The 17,768-nt window shown below is 45.4% G+C and overlaps 1 protein-coding gene across 1 annotated transcript in view; it reads left to right on the top strand.

Annotated features, from left to right (window-relative positions):
• WDR18 (WD repeat domain 18) overlaps positions 1-17,768 on the top strand; it is a 487,280-nt gene that overhangs the window by 265,876 nt on the left and 203,636 nt on the right. The gene's annotated exons all lie outside the window — the stretch shown is intronic.

The following is a 17,768-nucleotide window of genomic DNA, read 5'->3' as shown; positions in this document are numbered from 1 at the left end:
GGAGCAAGCTACAATCATATAATAAAGAAGGCAGTCCTGGTGGAATCCGGTCAAATAAAAAGGGTCTATACTAAAAGCCTATTGCCAATCCTTAGTACTAGTTACAAATAGTGTGGGTTGCAGGAAACAAGTGTTCAAAAATGATAATCCGGATACTTGGCCCGATGCCCCCCCCGCCCCTCTCCCCACATCTTCAGCACAGAGCAAGACGATTCACTCTGAGCAAAGCGCACACTCTGGCGATTGCGGTACGAGGACACAATGGCAGTTCCAGCATCAGGGCCTGCTGTGCTCAAGTCTCTGTTCTATCAAAGTGTCTTGTTTTGGAGGGCCTGATGTATAAAACAAAAATAAAAAGTTCCTTTCTTCTTATAACTAAACAATTTTGGGTGTTTCTCCCTGGATCTCCCCCTGTGCCGGCTCAGATCCCTTTATCTTGTATTTCCAAAACTATTCCTTCTTGGGTGACGAACGGTTCACCCCTGATTTCCCCCTAGCCCCCTCAGCCAGGTCTAGATCCCTCGTCACATTCCACTAGTCTCCCTCATCCAGGCTTGGACCAGTTGTAGTTCACTAGTTGTAGTTAACTTTATACTTATCAAAGACGATTGTGCACAGGGGTTTGCTGGACCCGTCACAAGACCACTTTGATTCAAAGTTTCTTTCTGACAACGTAGTTCCCCTTCAGTTCGATACCCAACAGATGCCTTCGAATGACTACCCCTAGTGCGCCGGGCAACTATGTAAATGGTATCTGTTATTAGCTTCCAACAGTTCATGCACTCCTTTTAGTTTACAATTTCTTGCGCTTCTTATCACATGCGCTTCAAACACAGTACTTTGTGGAATTCTTCATATAACGTTGCCACTTGGAACCTTGATTCAAACACAGGGTAATATTGTATTGGTTTCTCTGACTCACCGGCTGTGCTGCTGTTACTGGTGCGGCTTTCATGCAGGAACCAAGGACAGTAATGGCGGACAATTCTCCTCCCTGCTTGGGTTATCAACACACACGGTAGCCCCCCCGGGTACCTTTGATGCACAGCGTAGGGCACTTTCCAAGGCTTGTTGAAATAGCAGTTTCTAAAGGTCTCGCTGCCTTTCTCCTCGTATTAAATCACCACCTTGAAACTGCTGCTTCCTCATGTGCTTTTCCTCGCTTAGTGTGCTTTTGTGCTTCGCCTTTTATCCATGTGGGGAAGTGTGATGGGAGTCAGGTGTGTGTAATGATCAGTAATTGCCTGACCAGAGTGTTGAAACATGTCAGGTATAGAGCTCTGGTGTTCGTCCCTTGTTGCTCATGATAAACTGTCCGTGAGAAAGTGTTTGTGTCGGGAAGGGGGTGGAAGGGTAGTTATTTGAGCTTTCCGATATCATACCTGGTAGGATGGGGAAAAGGTGTTGCAGGGAAGGGGATACCGCATCTCACCCTTCAGTGTCCCACTTCCACTCCCCAAAGACCCATCATCCAGGTGATCCTCCCGCACTGGTCCACCCCCAGGAACTGGTTACAAGAGCGATGGCCGTGTCCTGGCCACCTGGATTACAGATCCCCAGGGACTAGCGGGGGCGACACCTTCAGGTTTTTCAGAGCGCATCCCTTTTCCTTCATGAAACAATGCATTCCTTTACAGGGTGGGTTGTATTTTGTAGTTTGCTTGAGCTGTCTGTGATGATGATAAAGTAGATATTTGTATACAACCTTGAATCATTAACAGTCCCTTTTATTTCTGGGGGGTAATTGTATTTTCGCTGTGTTGCAACTAACCAACGATCCACGACCTTGCAGAGATAAACCTGCCGTTTCGTCCCCATTACCAAAATTGGACAAGGTTTATAATTTGTGTTTCCAATCTGTTCGTATCCTTTCTGGTGTACTGGAGGTGTGAGGCTGATTGAATGGTTTAGAAACCGATATTATTCCCTGGAACACTGGTGCCCCGGAAGTTGATTCATCACAGGGAGATCTTGGGCTAGAACTCCATCCCTCCACCAATCATAGCCAGAGTGTATAGGTAAGGAGTGAACATTATGCACATGCAATCCCTATGCAGCAAAGTGGGGGCACAAAGAGCGGTGTATATACACTCGCACCACCAACTCTGATTTTCCAAGCAACTACCCTTCGGGTACTCAGGATTGCTGCGGCCACTTCTGTCGTCCCAGTGTGTGGTCCGCGGGTCTTGGTTCCAGTGGTTGAAGTCCATGTCTGGATTGGGCCTGGCTAGGCAGTGGCCCAAACTCCAGTTCTGAGACAGTTCCAGCAGACTTTCAGTGGGACGTGCCAATAAAGCTGGGACCGCAACTATGATTCCACCCCCCCCACTCCCCCTGGTGACAAAGAACAGGCTCCCGGCAGGCCCCTCTTCAAAATGAAGAGCAGCTGATGCAGCCAGCTATCTTCATGTGCCACAAGTTAATGACCTGAAGCCCCACGCTGTATCACAGGATGGTGACCTATTGCAACAGAGTGGCCTGGTCGATGAATGGTGATCCCACAGAAGTGTCTTGGGCACTTCTGATGTAGAAGTACACTGACAGCAGGGCAGTGTTGCAGGACTAGTTGTGCCACGGGTATACGGGAGGAAGATACCGTCAAGATTTTCCCTGGTCGCAGGAGAGGCAACAAAGACACATTTATAGATGGCCTGGGCAGTATTGGTTCTCTACTACAGCAGTCCTCTCGGTCTTCAACGCAGTCTTAAAATTTTAGGATTCAAAGCTAGCCGGCAACCTCCCAGAATGAATTTAACGTTCATCTTATCCAAAATCCAGGCTGGATCCAATGGAAACGGTTTGCATCATTCTAACAGGCAAGAGCTGTCGATTTGTGGACAGCTACTTACTCCACCTCTGTCCAGCAACAGACTTCTCTTTCAAAAAGCGTGGGCTAAGACCCGATGTTATGTCCAGTTTCAACCAGTTCAGTTGCACAAAGCACTTGCCCAGGATTCCTGAGCATGACTGTGCAAAAGTGCATGCCCTTGTAGGGGAGTTTGACACCTGAGCGGATAGGAGTAGGGGCAGAAAGCAAAAAATGCCCAAAGAGCAGGTCTTAGTGAAGCCATGCCATTTTGAGTATGTGGTACTCCAACCGACATGTGGTTAAAAGATGGTAATTCATTGTCAAACCCTATTCATGCAAAAAACAAGGGGGGTCCTGGGAGACATTAGTCCCGGTTAAGAGAGTCTTGCCCAGAGTCTTTAGCTCACTATCGTTCACAGAGAACAAATATCTAAAACATATCAGTCTTTTTCCTGCCCAGGGGCTGTCCAGCACCGAAATGCTAAGCAATTATCCTCTGAACAAGAGTGCCAACAGCAACCCCAGACACGGCCATTAGCCTATTGTAAATGCATCGTAAAGGCATACCAATGTCGCCCCCACCCCCACACTCCACTTTAGGTAATGTGTGTTAGAAAACGAAAACACAGGACACACTGGCAGCCTTAGGGACTGGCCGTTACCCTCAAACTAGAGGGGTTTAACTGGTAAGTGAAGCTAAGAAGGCTTTACTTTCCTCAAAGATCAGCCAGGAAGATAGAACTATAGATATGCTTGGAGTCACATTGAAGTCATTGGTGGGAAAGCTGCAAAAGGGAACACTTCCCTCACGCCGAGCGACACCGGGAGAACAATAGTGACTCGAGGATGAAACGAAACAAACTGGTTCTTACCACATCAATGTGTCTGCATCTAGCGCATTATGGTTTGTGTTGAGGGTTACACCTGGGGTGTTGTGGGCACGCGTGGTGGGACTTTCGTGGGAATGGCCTTCTCTTTAGTAAGCCATATCCTGAAGTGCGAGAGGGGCTGCAAGGGGCACATTGATTACACAAAGGGCGTAAATACAGCAAAAGAAAATGCTTTTTTGTGAGACAAACAATTCGAGAACTGTATGTCCTAGATAAGCGATTTTGAGGCGAATTAACGCAAGGCATTTTCAACATAAATGATTGTGAATGCACACAGCAACCCCCAAATAGAGGTTTTAGGAACAAAGTAAATTAAGTTGAAAACTTGGAGGAGAAACAGAGAAACTGTCGTGATGCGGGATCGGTATAGGCTGTTTGTTAAGTGCAGGGAAAGGAGTGAACCGGCGTGGACAGTCCCGATCTTGCACCATTTATTCACATGTTGGAAAAGCAGCTTTTTCCTTTGACCTAAAGTTTAGTGAGCGTCGCTTCTGAACGTCTGCGCAGTTCGCATCTTACTTCCTCATTTGTCCTCTTTCCAAACAATGCTGTTAGGGGATGTCTGACCTTGGCAAATTACTTCATAACTCCACCTTGGTGCAGAGATGTCTGCTTTTCACACAAGCCCATACTTGTTGATTTATGGCAGCCTACTTAAGGAACAGTTCACCCTCTGCTTTTCTTATAGCTGTTCCGCTTCTTGGTTCTCACTCCTCTTTATGAGGAACAATGTGCACTCGATGTGCTTTTCAGTGCTACATTGTCACTGAGAAAAGTACATCTGGCTCTTAAGCAAGGCGCCTTCTGCCTCCTTCCACTGTGCGGGGGACGCTTTTCTTGAAATATTTAATCCACACTAAAACTTTCCTTGGCACATATTTCTTTGGAATAATTTTGTTGAATGTGTTAATTTATAGTGGGCATTGTTTTGAGTATTTCACCAGTCTCTGTTCACTTCATGGTTTGATATAAGGCTATCAGATGGGCCTATGCTGTTCTTTCCATCCTGTCAGGACCACACTTGAGAATTTATTTTTTTAAGGTTGGTATATGCTGAAACGCATTACTATTAGTTGACCACTCTTTTTTTTTTTTACTTAAGATTGTCTTTTTACTAAGTTAGGATCTCGTCGCTCAAATAATGGTGTAATAATGTGCCTGCGAGTTTTAAATGGACAAGGCCAAGAATTCGACCGTAGATGATTGAGCACTGTTTGTATTGCGTTGCTAGCTTTGGACACCTCCTCTGCTGGTTTGATCATTCCCAATGCTCATCACTTGTTTGAGGATGGACAAGTATATCCCTCTGCATGCCCCAGCCTGAATTGGGCATGCACCCATCAATATTTGAATGATTTATTCCACTGTCTGGCCTCACGGGCATGCAAGTGGATTACTGTGCCTGATCATTGAAAGGTGCAGGATTGGACATTCTCCAATCTTTATCCTGAAATGTGTGCACTTTGTAAGCAAATCTATAATTTGACTGAGATGCCCCTGTGTCAGACCCAGAGTACCCCACTATCCAGTAAATGGGGTCTAGTCTGCCTAATCCCACTGACTAAATGGTTCTCTAAGGGCACAATTCCTTAGGGGGGGATTTTCTCTTTTGCTGCCTCTATGCATAGTAGAAAGGCTTGCATGCACCGTGCCATGTAGAGATTTGAGGAGTGATGCAGTGGGGGAGGGGTTATGTTTAGTTCAGGCCAAAAGTGGTACTATCTATCATCTCTCCCTGTCAGATACTCCTGCTGACAGTATTACGCACTTGTTAATCTTTGGGTACAGGCGCCCAAAAAGCCTGCAACTAGTCAGTCATTTGGGGAATGGTTTGAGAAACTCTAAAGCCTACAAACTCAAACTAACTGTAGCACTTTTAGTCAGAGGTTAGTTACCTATTGTGACATTGTCAATCAGCGAGTTAGTTACCCACAGAGATAGGCAAATGGAAGGTAAGGGAAGGAGACTAGTTACCAGGATCAGAATCCTGTTGTAAAGAGCAGATAGACCATATTGCCTCGGCCAATTCATACATCTTTGCTGTGTATGAGACCCAGAGGATCAGAAACCTCTTGAAAGGTCCAATAAATTCAGAAGGTGCTTAAAGGTTTCCAAGCCATTTGAGCCAGAGATCCATCCAGGACCATAAGATAAGGAAGGGTTGTATGCTCTCAATGGAAGACGAGGGAACGGGTGTGTGCTGAACTAGAAAATCCAGTAAGTATTAGAGAAAACCTGTGAATCATAAGAAGAATTGAGAGATGAAGCCACAATTTAAAGGGATAGAGGCCCCTTGAATAATGCCTCCCTTCATTTTTGACTTGTGGTTTCATCAGCTACCACGAAACTGTTGCACCTGTGGGATGCAGGTCGTTATCTGCTTCCTTGAGTGATAGCACCCGGCAAATGCTGCAGAGTTTCCCACACACCAGGAATCTCTTTTGGAATTCTAGAGTTTGGAATTCTAGATTACCGTGCAACTTTTGAGACCTTTACCAGATTTACAAAGTTCGTAGTTTTAGGAGGCAGCACTGCAGCCCTCAACAGTTTGCCACATCCATTTGGAACCCTATGTGTTACACCATCTCTACCACAGTATCTAGCCGGAGGATTATCCGCTGCAACTGCATCAATAACTCTACCAACCTCATTTAATGAGCTAAACTCAGCCCTTGTAGTGGACTCGCTGTTCTTGGGATTTCCAAACTGTTTGCCTACAATGCTCCTGTCCTTACTGAGAATCCCCCCCATCATGACACTGCTAATTGTGCCTGAAAATTTAGCCCTATGAGAGAGAGTTGGAGAATCATAAGGTTTTTGAGCTGCTCTAACTCTGCGCATTATCAGTTTTAAGATGTTGTACAGAGAACTCAATCTCTTTGCACTTCTCACAACAGTATTGTTCACCTTCCCCTTCTACCGGGTTGTCTGCTCTTCCTTCTCTATCATCGTCCCCTGTCTGTTTGTTTATTATCATGGCATCAAACGTGCTGGAAATGACAGGTTGGGGGTAACAAAACAACTACCCCTCTGCTCCCTGTCTGGACCCTTTGTCCACCCTATTTCCATTATATCTAACAATCTTTACAGCTTACAGCTTTGTGGCGAGGTATTGGGTATCTCATAGGGTTCTCCCTATGTTAATGAGCGCAGGGAGAGGGGCTTTGTCCACAATAGTACACTATTTAGAGACTTTGCCCATTCTTGACCCTTCTTTTGATGTTTCTGCCCCGCTGCCCCCCACATCCCTCAGTTCGCTCTGCTGGTAGCATCTTGGCTAGTTGCTACGCCAATCTCCAACAACTCGTTAGATTGTTAGACCACACAATTTGGTTTGCACACAGACCTCTTATTAACCTGCAGAAAAAAAGGCTTTTTTGAAAAGTTGATCCACCAGGCGACTCCTTTCAATCCCTAATTAGCTCCTTTGAATCTGATTATAGTGCACCAAATTGTATTCTGTGTCGCAGCTCACTGGAGTGTGACGGTATAAAAAAAATAACAGTCAAAAATTAATCAAATTTGGACGAAAAACTCCCAGACTCTGCGCCAATTGAGATAGTTACTTTATTTTAGTTAATAATCTAAATTAGACGCCCTCTCCATGATTACGTATTTTGGCTCGGCTGAGCCTTTCTCAAATCGGGACTATTACTGCACACACACAGTTATAAATCCAATAAACAAACAGTTCATTCAAATAGGTTGCAAATCATAACATGAATCAATAGTACCCAGCACAATAGTAGCCAAAAGCAATACAAATTATTTCATTGATTGAGAATGCAGGTTGGTGAAGGGGACGATTGTGAGGGATGGAGAAACACAAGGATAACACCAGAGAGAAAGCATAGCACAATGTTCAAGTACACATAGTGAGAGGAAAGTGAGGGAGAAGACAAAAAATAAATGTTACGTTAGTCCAATTGGAAATCCATTGGTTTCATGCATTGCACCATATTTTGTATGTTGGCCAAATATGTCAAACACTCCCCAAGCTATGGGGTTGCTTACCAGCAATACTTTAAGCGAAAAGTCCACGTGATGAGTATCGGTTAAGTAGTTAAAGGATTAAATCGCAATGTCCAAATCTCTCTGAAAATATATATATTGCATACACCTATGTTTAATGCCACATTTCTTTATTACTGGTTAGTATATCCACTGTGTGCATATAAAATGTATATTTTGTTATCTGTAGATTGAGATTTTCATGACCTGCTCTTTATATACCATACCCAATATCTCATTGATCAACTATTTAGGCTTCTATCTCATTAACACTCATTTTATTTTCTGTAGCTTGAGAGCTCCATGTCCTGCTCGTCATAAACCGTACCCAAAATCTCCTTCATCAAATATTAGGTTTGTGTCTCATTCACACTGAATGTTAAAATTGTAATCATAAGCCTCCAAAAACTTTGAGTGCTACGTTGTTGTATCTACGATCATTAGTTACTCCACAAATATTATTCCTGATCATAAGTCGGTTGGAAATGAGAGCATACTATTCATCATACAATCTGCTAATCGTTCGATTCTGCACAGAGTAATACAATGCGTGTTTACCCTGCGGCTTCTGTCCCACGCATTGGCTGAAACGGAATTCCGTGAGCCGGCGCTGTTTTGGGGCACTGTAGATGTACTGTATCCATGGCAAAGTTGTGTATACGTTGCCATGGTACATGCGCTCTCTGCACGGCCCAAGTCCTTACACAGCGGGGGCCCTCTTGGTAGAGAGCTACGTGACGTGTTTCTTAATGTAATCTGTATTAATCCACAATTTTATTTGGTTTTAAGGCAAGTAATGACTCCTGTTACTAACATCCGATAAGAATCGGAAATATATACATGTGGTGATCACATGGAATAGAATATTTTTTAGGACTTAGAATGTCGCATAAGCATGCATGCGCTTTATTATATTTATTTTTAGTTTGAAGGCACCGAATAGTTAATGTTGGTAACATCAGATATGAATAGGAAATGAATAAACCATGAGATGCAAAATTTTGTATAGGACTTATAATGTCGCTTTGCAGACGCGTGCATGCGCCTTGTTATAATTTAGATTAGTATTGCATTTTAATTGATGCACGTCAAAATGACTGATGTGTATCACCAATTGGTTGTAATTTGAGCCCTCTTGTTAAACGCAATCTTAGGTCCTATAGACTCACCTGCTGTATTGTTGGAGGCTTAACTTCCATTTTCTCATTATCATCCATTATCTACCCATAAGTCATTTGAAACCCATTCAGCATTTTAGAGAATTGGATAGGTCTGCAATACCTTTTCTTGCTGGAGCCGTGTTTAGACACTACATGATAGTTCAAATTAGTCATGTATTAGTCATGTATAAGATCTAACTCGTTTGACACAAGATTTCTAGTTAGCTATTCTATTTCATTTCATACAACTACAGGAATGATACCATCTCATTGTCACTGTTAAGACCTGTTACAATTGTGTCTAGAAGACAAAATATGCGAGCTTCAGTCTGATGCAGTACTTTTACCCTGTCCCCACCTCTCTTATTCAGGGTTGCATGCTGAAGCCCTATGGCTCGAACATCTGATTTATTATGCATTTGGCGAGACGTTTGCCAATGTTGTGCTAATGGAAAGGAAGGATCTTGGCTTACAGTCTTCATTAGGTGCTCACGCATCCTAATTCTTCTCTTAGCACTACCTATGCACACTTTTGGGCATACACAAATAATACTGTATATAACCAATTTGGTTTTGCAGTTAATGTCTTGTTTAATTTTTAAGGTTCTTCCATTGATGTCTTTAAATTCTGCAGTCTTGTCATGTACATACTTGCATTGGGAACACATACCACACTTCCTAAAGCCCATGTCATTCTTATGAAGCCAAGTCCCGTGGCTCCAATCTTTGAGATGAGTTAGTTGACGGACTGAGTATTGATCTTAGTGTCTCTGCTCTTTTGTAAATCATTAGGGGTTTATCCCCTACCAATTGTTTAATGTGGTCATCAAGTCTAAGTAGATACCAGTATCTTTACAGTATTTTCAGAACTTTCTGATGATCTTTACTGTACTGAGTTATAAAGTAGATCCCACTGGGTTTGTCAGAAGTTTGATCTGGCTTGGGTTGCAGAGTATCATGTTGTTTGAGTAGCTTAGTTTTCTTGTATGCCGACATCAGACACATCTTTGAATATCCTCTATTCTTGAATCAGTGTTGTAATAATGAACATTCCTCATCAAATTTAGCCTCTTCTTGACAGTGTCGTCTAGCTCTAATATATTCCCCCAGTGGGATGTTGTTCATTGTTGGTTGATAGTGACAACTCTTTGCCTGAAGAATGGAGTTGACTTCAGTTTGTTTCCTGAAGGTCCAGGTTTGAAGTTTATTGCCCTCTGAGTAAATTGTAAGGTCCAAAAAGTTAATCTTGTTGGCATTGTATTCCCCTACAAACTCTATATCGTAGCAATTCTTGTTCAATCTTGTTATGAATTGTTGGAATTCCTCTGTGGTGCTGTGCCAAATGAGAAAAACATTGTCTATGCGTCGAGTCCACATTATTATTTTCACTCCGAAATCTTGGTCAAGGTAAACCACATTATCTTCCAGCATGCCCATGAAGAGATTAGCCAGGGCGGGAGCATATTACCCCTGTGATCTGTTGGTATGCACAATTGTCAAAAATAAATACATTAAGGTCCAATGAAAGTTGCAGCATTTTTTAGCATTTGTACCTGGTGGAAAAATGAGGCAGAGTCATTCCTGAAGGTATAGTCTATTGTGGTAATTGACCATTTATGCTGTATAGATGTGTAAAGGTCCTTCACGTCTAAGGTGGCTAGTCAAAAAGTCTCCTGCCATGTAATTGTCTGTAATTTACGGATGAGACTGGTTGAGTCCTGCAATTACGATTTTCAAAAGGCTTGCCCTGGGTTTGAGGATAGAGTCCAGGTATTCTGCTAGGTTCTCTGTCACCCAACCAATCCCACTCATGATTGGGCAACCTTCTGGTATATTATAGGCTTTATATATTTTGGGTAGGAAATACATTGTAGGTGTAACTGGTTCCTTCACTGCCAGATATTTACTCACCTCCTCACCCGTAATCAGACCTTTACGATGCCATTTCAGAATATTTTCATCAACCTGCTTCAAAGCTTCTTGTTTGTAATTGTCCTTCCACAATTTATAGCAGCCAGGATTTGTGAGGTGGTGTGATGCCATTGTTAAGTAGTCTTCCCTATTCATAACAACGATATTTCCCCCTTTACCTGCTTCTTTAATCACTATTTGTGTGACCATTGATAAAGCCTTCAGGGCTTTGTTTTCTCCATATGTCAGGTTGTCCTGATTAAATGTTGATTTTGTTGCATGTTTAGTCTTTTGCTCCGTTAACTCAAACTTCCTGTGAAACTACTTTATCGAAGGTATCGATCACATTATCCGCCGCTAATTGCAGTACAAATTTAGATTTTGTTTTCAATTCTTTTTTTCGCAGTAAGTCTGGTTTGAGGGGATTGGGTCCTCCGACGTATTCCAGATCTATGACAGTAATCACCACAGCTGTGCTGCTTTGGAAAATCTGCTTGCACGCCTTCGGGCTCGGGTGGTCGGCATGATTCGCGAGAGAGGTCCCGCTCGGACAAGGGGAATCGTTCTCGTCATGCCCGGTCCTGGTCCCAGTCCTCGACGCGCTGTAGACCGTGTGAACCTGTGTTGTCTTCGAGGAAGACGTCGGCCCCGAGATCGTCGACGGACTCTTTCGAGGCCCCGCTTCTGAAGAACTCGCTGTCCAAGGACACGCTCGGGGCTCCGGCCTCGAGGCCTGTGTCGATGCCATCGATGCTTTCGGCGCCGCGTTCGGCGTCAACGCCGATTCACTCAACGCCTTTCGAGGCTGTGCCGACGGGGGTACCCCGGGGCTCGGTGGAACCCCCTAGAACCTCCTAGAAAGGCTCTGGCCAAGGTCAAGCATGGCTTTGGTTCACATTCTGTGCCTTCTTACCGCCATCTTGAGTTTATTTCAGAGGTGGACGAAGGCTCTGATGATGGCATGGTTCCTAATACGGTGCCTGACGAGATTCTCTCGGGCCATAGCCAATTTGAGGACCTGCACGATGCTAGTGGGCTGGACACCTCTCTACAGAGGAGGGTGGCGGCGGCTTGGACTGCTCCGGAGAGTCTCTCGGCAGTTGGCAAGTCTTTGCTGCGAAAATACCACCCAGCCAGTAGCGACCCCTGCTACTTGTCCAAGCACCCTACTCCAGAGAGTTTGGTGGTGCAGGCGGCTACGGCCCCGGCAAAGAAGGCGTCGTATTCTACCATCCGTCCTGATGTGGACGACAAGCGAAGAAAGTGTTTTCTGCAAGGGGTATGGCGCTTCAGGCGGCCAACTCCATATGTGCCTTGTCACGTTTCACGCACACTCTGTGGAACTGTGTTTCCTTAGCGGCTGAACATATTCCCAAAGGGGACGAAGGGGATGGTTTCCTTGCCATGGTTCAGGATGGCAAGGATACTGTGTGTGAGGCCGTTCAGTCGGGTTTGGACATGGCAGATTGCATCAGCGGCGAGCACCGTAATACGCAGGTTTGCGTGGTTGCGGAAGTCAGGGTTTGCTCCTGATGTGCAGGCCCGACTCCTCAACATGCCCTTTGACGGTGAATATCTTTTTGGCAGCAAGGCTAACGAGAACCTCCAAAGCTGCAGCGAACTCGTTGGGCGCTGCAGTTTGACAACCTCCGCCTTTTCGTCCTAGGGCACAGAAGTAGAGGGGAGGTTCCTTTCGTTGTTACTCGTCCTTTGGTAAAGCGTGAGGAGCTGCCAGTCAAAGGGGCCACCATAGGAGTGCCAGAGGTAGAAAACAGGTACTCGAGGTGCCAATGCTGCTCGGGCAGTTGCCTCTTTGCCCTCAGGCAACGCCGCAGCCGCTTCAGCTCAGTCATGAGGCCATGTCCCATGGTTCGCCGGTTGGGGGAAGGCTGGCGCAGCATCTTGTAGAGTGGCGTGCCATTACTTCAGATGTGTGGGTTCTGGAGATCATAGCCCACAGCTACTGTCTTCCTTTCCGGCAGAGGCCTCACGACATTCCACTGGGGAATCTCTCTTTGAAGAGTCCGGATCCGCTCCTTGCGCAGCAAATTCAATCCCTGCTGGAGAAAGGCGCCATAGAACTGGTGCCTGTAGCGGAGAGGAACAAGGGATGGTATTCCCCTTATTTTTTGATTTCCAAGAAAGACTGGGGATTGAGACCCATAATTGACTTGCGCGGTTTGAAGAAAATCCTCAGGAAGGACAAGTTCAAGATGGTTACTCTCTCAAGTCCTCCAGGCCCTTCAACTTCAGGACTGGTTGGTGTCTCTCGACCTCAAGGACGCTTATTTTCATGTGCCGATCCATCCAAAGCACAAGAAGTACCTGAGGTTCGCGGTTGGAGACTCGCACTTTCAGTTTCGGGACCTGCCGTTCGGCTTGACCTCCGCCCCGAGGGTCTTCACCAAGCTAATGGTAGTAGTGGCAGCGCATCTCAGGAAAGGGGGGATTCACGTCTACCCCTACCTGGACGATTGGTTGATCAGGGCGCGCTCTCCCGAGATAATCCTGGATCATCTGTCCGTCACCTGCCACTCCTTCCACAAGCTGGGCTTCCCCCTCAACTTAAAGAAGTCCCATTTGACACCAACTCAGAGGCTCCAGTACATCGGAGCAGTGCTCGACACGTCCCTGGGGCAGTGTTTTCCTCCCCAGGTGAGGGCTCATCACATTCAGCAGATGGTGCACAAGTTTCAACTTGCCCAGTCTCCCAGAGTTCGAGTTCTTGAGACTGCTCGGCCTCATGGCATCCTGCATTCTTCTGGTGCCAGATGCCAGGTTGCGGATGAGATCATCGTAATGGGCACTCAAGCTCCAGTGGTCTCAGTCCTCCGGCAGGATGTTGGACCCTGTTCAGGTGCCGTCCTCGGTCGCCCAGGACCTTCTGTGGTGGGCCGACGAAGGCAATCTGATGAGGGGTGCTCCATTTTGGCTGCCCTGGCCGGAGGTGACGATCGCGACGGACGCATCCCTCACAGGATGGGGAGCTCATGCCAACGAGTTGACAGTCAGCGGTCGTTGGTCTCCGTCGGAGTCCAGACTCCATATCAATCTGTTGGATCTGAGGGCCGTAGGGCTAGCCCTGAAGGCTTTTCTGCCGACTGTGCGAGGAAAGAATGTCCTGATCCTGACGGACAACACGGTGGCCATGCACTACCTCAACAAAAAGGGGGGGCAGGGTCACTTCCTCTGTGCAGGGAGGCGATGCAGCTCTGGTTCTGGGCAATCCAGCAGGAAGTTTCGATCTCTGCAGTTCATCTGGCTGGAGACGAAAACGAGACAGCGACCGCTCTGAGCAGGCAGAGCACGATCTCTCACGAGTGGGAGTTGGCTCAGGAGATTCTCCTGGAGATCTTTGCCCTTTGGGGGACCCCTCAAGTGGATCTCTTCGCCTTCAGTGTGAACCGGAAGTGCGAGAGGTTCTGCTCGTGGGAATTTCCTCCAAAAGGACCCTTAGAGGATGCGTTCGTGGTGGAGTGGTCATTCCCACTGCTTTACTTGTCTCCTCCAGTCCCCGTCATCCTGCAAGTACTGCGGAGGTTCGGTTCCCAGATGATCCTCATTGCGCCGGCGTGGGCCCGGAAGACATGGTACCCGGACCTTCTCGACTTGTCCATCTGTCCTCCAAGTCGTCTTCCCTACCGAGACGATCTGCTCTCACGGGAGGGTGGTCAGGTTCTCCATCCAAAGGTCAGATCCCTCAACCTTCACGCTTGGTTTCTGAAAGGTTGAGGTATAAGGATTGGGACCTCCCTGAAGACATGATGGAGGTGTTGCTCTCGGCCAGACGACCCGCAACTAAGTCCCAGTACCGTTGCCGTAGGTTCTGCGACTGGTGCAGGGTTAAGAATGTGGATCCTTTTGCATGTGACATTCCCATGGTTCTGTCTTTTTTGCTTTCTTTGGTCCACAGGGGCCTTCAAGTGGGTACCATTAAAGGTTACCTGGCGGCGCTGTCCATATTTAAGCGCTAGTCTGAAGAGTGTTCCTATTTTAAAATTCCTTTAATTTCTCAGTTTCTGAAAGGGCACACTAATGTGTTCCCTCCGTCACCTTTCCAGGTGCCCGGTTGGGATTTGAACCTTGTTCTCAAGTTTCTGATGGTGCTCCGTTTGAGCCTTTGCATTCATGCCCTTTGAGACTGTTAACTCTTAAAACTGTATTTTTGGTTGCAGTCACTTCCGCTCGCAGAGTGAGTGAGTTACAGGCACTTTCAGTTAAGCCACCCTTGACTGTGTTTCATAAGGACAGGGTTGTCCTTAGAGTTCGTCCTTCCTTTCTTCCGAAGGTGGTGTCGGAATTTCATTTAGGCCAGAAGGTTGTTCTTCCGGCGTTTTTATCCTCCTCCACATCCTAGTAAGGAAGAGGAGAGGCTCCATAGGCTTGATCCTAGGAGAGCGTTAAGCTTTTATATTTCACGCATGTCCCGGGTCAGAGTGGACGATCAACTCTTCATTGGTTACGCTGGAAAGCGTTTGGGACAAGCTGTGACGAAACAGACTTTATCTTGCTGGATTATTTTGGCTATCTCTGAGTGTTACCGCTTGGCGGGTAAGGACCCACCGGTCGGCTTACGGCCCATTCTACCAGGGGTATGGCTGTCTCTACTGCCCTACAGAGGGGTGTTCCTATTCGTAACATCTGTGATGCAGCCACCTGGGCTTCGGTACATACTTTTGTATGTCACTACTCACTCGATTCCATCCGGGGGCAGGATCTGGCCTTTGGCAAGGCAGTCCTTTACTCTGCAATTTGATTGGGCATTCTAAATTTCTGTTTTCTAAATTCTTTTCCCACCTCCTTGCATTGGTACTGCTTTGGGAGTCTGTCATAGATATGGAATACGTCAGAGGACCCAATCCCCTCAAAGAACAAGTTACTCTCTTACCTGGTAACGTTATTTCAATGGGATGGTCCGACGACGTATTCCATATCGCTCCCGCCCCTGCCTTCCCCGCTACAGACTTTCTTATGCGATTGCAGCTTACTTTTCTGCAAGGCTTTGTGTGGGCCGACTGATGCCACACGTTCTGGGAAAAAACTACAACTGAGTAACGGGCATCGTGCGTCCTACTTATAACATCCAGTGATGTCGGCCGTCGGAGGAGGTCCTCGAGGGCGGTGTATCGACGTCATCGACGCAGGACCCAGATGGCGAAAGATTTTCCGAAGCAGCACAGCTGTGGTGATTACGATCATAGATATGGAATACGTCGTCGGACCATCCCATCGAAAGAACGTTACCAGGTAAGAGAGTAACTTGTTCTTTGATTCACAATTCTTCTACTAGGTTTCTAATTTCAAAATAATCTACCAATGAGCGAACAAAATATTGAATTGACAATTGACTAATTTTTGTTGGTGTTTCCTTAATCGTATAGTCACTTGGTGCTTTGGTCGCAAAGAACTACTTTAGTTTAAATTTCTGTATGACTTTGTATAGGTCTATATGTATATCCACTTTTTTTAGGTCACACAATGGTGCGAAGGATAGACCCTTATTAAGTAGTCTTCATTCATCCTCAGTTATGATTCTGTTCGAAAGGTTTAGAACTAAGTCTTTCGTTATTTGTTCCTGCTCACCTCTTTCGAGCCGGCCCTTGTTTTGTTGATCATCGGTGTTTCTGGGTTTCCGATGTTTTCTGCCCCCCCTCCTTGCGTAGGGTTGGAGATATTGTTGTCTGTCGATAATTGAAAACAGACTGTTTTCTGGGGGTAGTTTCTGTTCCCCTTTTTATAATTTGATTCATATATCCTCCTTGTTCCTGTGTACTCCTGCTGTCTGATTCTTGGTTCTCTTGTTCTGAGTCGGCATCAGAACTAGCCGATGATGTGTTGGGTGTTTTTGGAAGAAGGTTTCATGCTCATGTCATATTTGGTCTGGAGAGTATACACTCTGTCTTCTTTGTAATCACGTTCATTGCGATAGCTTTTCCTTAGTTTCCTGATCTTCATCTTGGTATACTTGTAGTAGTTCATACATTTTCTCATAGTTTTTACTTTGGTCCCTTCATTTGCTTGCATCGCAGTAATTTCTTTTTTGATTGTCTCAATTCCTTCCACTGCTCTCTTGTGTTCTCTTGTAGCGTGTTCTATCGGTAAGTCCATCATTTTCTCTGAGCTGTTGCTAAGATTGGCCTCCCATGCCTCTGCTAAGTCCTTTTCCTGGTCATTATTAAGATGTGGAAATAGAAGTATCGTCAAGCCTCTTGGTACTCGATCATTCTGGACATAAATCTCTAGTGACACCTTCTCCCAATACTTGTTGATTTCTTTCTTCGAAATCCTCTCTAGTTTGATAAATTTGAAACGTAAATCCTCTTTTAGTTGATAGGTTTGTGAATGCATGTGTCATGTCACCTCGTTGGGTGAATACATTCTTGGTCTCTTCTTCTCGGTTCCTAAGGTAGGTTGCCATATTTTATGTTATTATTATAAGGTGATGGGTCAGCCTTGATGTCAACTTTAAGTTTAGACGGTCAGAAAAAAAGCTTTTTTGAAAAGTTGATCCGCCAGGCAACTCCTTTCAATCCTTAATTGGCTCCTTTGAATCTGATTATAGTGCACCAAATTGGATTCCGTGTCGCATGTCACTGGAGTGTGACGGTATAAAAAAGACCAAACCGTCATAAATTACTACATAAATCAAGCTACAGATAATGAGTGTTAATGAGATATAAGCCTGAAATAGTGGATCAGTGAGATATTTGGTATGGTATATAAAGAGCAGGTCTTGGAAATCTCAATCTACAGATAACAAAATATCCATTTTATATGCACACAGTGGATATACTAACCAGCGATAAAGAAATTTGGCATTAAACATAGGTATATGCAATATATATATTTTCACAGAGATTTGGACATTGGGATTTGACCCTTTACCTTTAACTACTTACCTGATACTCATCACGTGGACTTTTCGCTTAAAGTATTGCTGGTAAGCAACCCCATAGCTTGGGGGAGTGTTTGACATACATTTGGTCA

This window comes from Ambystoma mexicanum, chromosome 1p (assembly GCF_040938575.1).
Source record: "Ambystoma mexicanum isolate Mex_15411 chromosome 1p, UKY_AmexF1_1, whole genome shotgun sequence".
Taxonomy (NCBI): domain Eukaryota; kingdom Metazoa; phylum Chordata; class Amphibia; order Caudata; family Ambystomatidae; genus Ambystoma; species Ambystoma mexicanum.
The sequence above is the reverse complement of the archived record's forward strand: the minus strand, read 5'-3'. Positions and strand labels throughout refer to the sequence as shown.